The sequence below is a fragment of the Salvelinus sp. IW2-2015 genome, unplaced genomic scaffold (assembly GCF_002910315.2).
Source record: "Salvelinus sp. IW2-2015 unplaced genomic scaffold, ASM291031v2 Un_scaffold16589, whole genome shotgun sequence".
NCBI classification, from domain to species: Eukaryota; Metazoa; Chordata; class Actinopteri; order Salmoniformes; family Salmonidae; genus Salvelinus; species Salvelinus sp. IW2-2015.
In genome coordinates this window covers 153,011-157,836 of record NW_019957661.1, presented here as the reverse complement: position 1 = coordinate 157,836, position 4,826 = coordinate 153,011, and the positions used below count along the sequence as shown (strand labels likewise).

At 37.9% G+C, this 4,826-nt stretch overlaps 1 pseudogene; it reads left to right on the top strand.

The window, feature by feature from the left end:
- The first annotated feature begins 3,449 nt into the window (after positions 1-3,449).
- Positions 3,450-4,411, top strand: LOC139027490 (trace amine-associated receptor 13c-like; annotated as a pseudogene).
- The last annotated feature ends 415 nt before the right edge of the window (positions 4,412-4,826 follow it).

Below are 4,826 nucleotides of genomic sequence, written 5' to 3'. Positions count from 1 at the left end.
TGGTTAGCTAGTTGCGATGATCCTGATGAAAAGGTCAGATTTGCGATAGGAATCCGGGATATGGCGAGAAAAATATGTCCGATATGCTCTGGTTTGAAACGCGTTGTACGAACTGGCGAGAGCTTTCCGAGCTAAAGGTTAGCTGATGACCGCTGGCAGTGGTTTGCTGACTTATAGCGGTAGATAGCTAGCTTCAGTTGAGGGATCCAATTCCGAGGTAAATAGAATACTTTAGAAAAAAACAGAGCCACACACATTGTGTTGAGGCGGGTTGCAGGAGAGTATTTTGAAGTTGAGGTTTAGGAAAAATAATATTTAAAAAAAAATGCGAATAAAAATATATATACATGGGACACGACAGGACAAAGACAAAGACGTCCTTCAGGTAGACCTGCTACACCATCTTGGATATGTGTGATATGGAAGTCAAGCATTGTAAGCAGCTAGGCTGGCTATCTGTTGAGAAAAGAGTAGTATTAACTTAACTTGGTCTGGTCCACATAATTATCCCAGATGCATTCCCCAGGTACCTATCCAACTATTTTTATTTTGTAAGAGATGTCCACCATCATAATACCAGAGTCAGAGACTCTAATATTCACTATTTTATATATAGGAGTGTATCTGGTAACAACACATTTATATATTTACCGTCACTGTTGAGTGGAACAATCTACCGTTTTTTGTCTGTGTATCAATGTAATGTGTCTGTATCTATGTAAAGTGTCTATATCTATGTCATTCGGAAAGTATTCAGACCCCTTCCCCTTTTCCACATTTTGTTATGTTACAGCGTTATACAAACATTTATTAAATACATTTTATCTACACACAATCTACATACAACACCCCATAATGACATAACTAAAACCGTTTTTTAAATATCAGAAATTCCTCATTTACATAAGAATTCAGACCATTTGCTATGCGACTCGAAGTTGTGCTTAGGTGCATCCTGTTTCCATTGGTCATCCTTCTGATGTTTCTTCAACTTGATTGGAGTCCACCTGTGGTAAAATAAATTGATTGGACATGACTTGAAAAGGCCTTTACGGTAGTATGGCCCGATGGAAGCATATTCTCAGTAAAAGGCACATGACAGCCTGGCTGGAGTTTGCCAAAAAGCACCTATCGGACTCTCAGACCATGAGAAACAAGATTCTCTCGTCTGAAGAAACCAAGATTGAACTCTTTGGCCTGAATGTCAAGAGTCACGTCTGGAGGAAACCTGGCACCATCCCTACGATGATGCATGGTGGTGGCAGCATCATGCTGTGGGATGTTTTCAGCAGCAGGGACTGGGAGACTAGTCAGGATCGAGGGAAGGATGAACTGAGCAAAGTACAGAGAAATCCTTGATGAAAATCTTTTCCAGAGCGCTAAGGATCTCAGACTGAGGCGAAGGTTCACCTTCCAACAGGACAATGACCCTATGCACACAGCCAAGACAACGCAGGAGTGGCTTCAGGACAAGCCTCTGAAAGTCCTTGAGTCTGGTCTTGAACCTGATCAAACATCTCTGGACAGAGATAGATGTGCAGCGACGCTTCCCATCCAACCTGACAGAGATTGACAGGATCTGCAGAGAAGAACGGGAGAAACAAAGGTGTGACAAGCTTGTAGCGTCAGACGGTGCATCAACAAAGTACTGAGGAAAGGGTCTGAATATTAATCTCAATGTGATATTTAAGTTGTTTGTTAATACATTTGCAAAAAATTCAGAAAACCAGTTTTTGCTTTGTCATTATGGGGTATTGTGTGTAGATTGATGGAGGAAATTGTTTTTTAAATTCATTTTTGAATATGGCTATAACATAACAGAATGTGGAAAAAGTCAAGGGGTCTGAATACTTTTTCCCGACTGCACTGATATTATATATATAAATACAGATAGATTAAAAAAATTATATTTATATTTATCAATTCAAACTGTGCAGAAAGCATTGCATGAATAGAAAGAGACATCTGTTACAAAAAAACAAAAAGTTGTAATAACATTCTGAGAATTTAAAGCCTTCAATACTGGGTAGGCCTACAAAATAGGGAGGGATGTATTTTCTGTTTGTCGCGACTGTCATAGTCTGTTTATTATTACTGTCATAGTCTGTTTATCAATAATGATATTGAAGCGCCCAAAGTCGGTATGCTTTGTATAATGGTCGTGTGGTGCATATGCACAGAAACCTTTTGGTGTAAAATGTGTTGCATTTATTTCATGTAATTGGCATCAACATGTTAGAAATCTGATATCACCCCTAGCTGATTATTGTCTGCAGTCGGCTCTGATCATTAGGCCTAATGAAACAGACAGGGAGAGTGAGCTCGTCCGTAGATGTCTGCGAACCATTAACCTTCTGGCCCGTAGCCCTGCGTGGTATTGACTGTGCCACAAAAGCATGGCGATTTCAATATCCACGTTTCTAAACACAGGGTTGTTACAGTTATTATTTATGCTCATAAGCATTATTTAGAGTTTATTCTATGAGGGGCAGGGTATGTTCTTATAAAAATATTCTCAGTATATTTTGAACTGCCCCTAATTACTTGAAGTGCTTTTGAGATCATTACTCGACTGCAACTGAACTGAACTGGAAATCACATTTCTTAGTAACTTATTTTGTTTAAATTAGAGGAAACAACACAACAGAAATGGAAAACAACATTAACGGTTGACTGGGTCAGAAACAGTCTGGTTGTTCTGACGTCTGACAAAAAGTATTTGTCCTAATGATGTAACTGAGACAAAGTCTACCTCGACTTATGGTTCATAATTCTGTTCAGATGGACATTTTTAAAGTGTATGGAGTGTTCCTATGGAATCCCCCTATTAATTCTGATTGTATGTGCTATAAGCGTGTACACCATAAAGTCATGCCCTCTCATCAATTTCCTTACTGTCAACTTTCACTGGCGAGCTCACATGTGGCGTACCGTCATGTCTCCTAAGGTTGTGGATTATGGTCCAAACTGAACACTAACATCACCCAAAACAGTCTTACACAGTTATCCATTTTCCATCTAAAAAACCTTTGAGTGACCAAAACATCAATACTATATTTTCCCCATTAAAATGCTCAGTTATAAAAATGTACTTTTCTCTCATCTCTAACTGCCAGTAAGACTGAAGGACAGGCTAGATGGGCACAGCAACATCCAATCCTGTTATACATTACATCATGCTTTCATGAATGATTTGATTATCCAACCGTTGTTTTATTTCTGTGCTCAATTGTTTGTATTTTGTGTGTGTGTTGTGTGTGTGTGTGTGTGTGTATGTGTGTGTGTGTTTGTGTGTGTGTGTGCAGAGAGACTACGGGGAGGGGAGTGGCTGTCAGTAACTCAGGGATAAATAGAGAGGCAGAGCTCAGAGTTTGTCAGAAGGCGGACCTGACAGGGTCACACAAGGACCAAGAAGGAGAAGGACCTCAGCATTTTTACCTTTATTACAAATGGAGGAACACGAAGATGTTCAATTCTGTTTTCAAGATAGAAACTCTTCCTGCAGAAAGGCTTCGCTATCGACAGCTATCTACATAACACTGTACATCTTCTTCTCATTGATTTCAGCAGTTACAGTATTTTTGAACCTACTGGTGATCATCTCCATCTCTCACTTCAAGCAGCTCCACACTCCAACCAACCTGCTCATCCTCTCTCTGGCTGTGTCAGATCTCCTGGTGGGACTGATTGTGATACCAGCAACGACTGTAGCAATAATGGAATCATGCTGGGGTTTTGGGGAATATTTCTGTTTGTTTGAATTCTACATCGCTTATTTATGTACTTCTTTATCTCTGGGCAATTTGGTCTTGATATCTATTGACCGCTATGTTGCTGTGTGTGATCCATTATTGTACCACTCTAAAATAACAATAACAAGAATTATGTGTTGTATATCCATTTCCTGGTGTTGTTGTATCATATATGATGCTGCTATTATACAAATATTTGTAAATGTACAGGTATCCAGTAGATGTTTGAAAGAATGTTTTATTGTGAAAGGGTTAAATTGGGTTAATATAATTGGCTTGTATTTACAATGGCTGTCCCATGCTCTATTATTTTAACACTTTATTTGAAAATCTTTGTGGTGGCCAGATCACAGGCCAGAAAGGTATTTTGGAAAGAGGCTGCCAGTGTGTCTGGTGTTAAAACTGTACAGGCAAATACGTCTGAGAGAAAAGCAACAAAAACTCTGTCTATTGTTGTTTTCAACTATCTCATTTGTTGGATTCCATCTCTATTTCCTTTTATTCTTTCCTTTTTTTTTAGTGACAATTTGATATCATTCATCATCAGCTTTCTGCCACTTATTAATTCCTTAATTAATCCTATAATTTATGCTTTATTTTATCCATGGTTCAAAGTGACAGCTAAACATATTTTCACTCTGAAATTAAGGCGTTCATAGTTCCTATGTTTCTATTCCTAAATTGGACAAAAAAACTGTTATACTGTTTTGTTGTAATTGCTTCTTTCATATAACAATACACTGACATGACTTATCTTAGTGTTGTCATCATAGATACATGTGGTGTCGATACAGAATGATTTAGCTGGACTTGATTGTAATGACTTGGAGAAGGCATAAGAAGGCATAAGCTTGTTTATTAAATACATTGTAGTCATTTTGGGTTGTATATTCCAAATACCAAAATCTGTTGTTGTTGCATGTTATTTAATGATACAGTAAATAGTATGTAATTATTCTAAAATGTTTGGTTGTATATTCCAAATTCCATGGTATTTAATGATAAATAGTATGTAAGTGTTGTAAATGTACATTTTGAGGAAGTCATGAATCATTCTGTATATTGTCTAACATT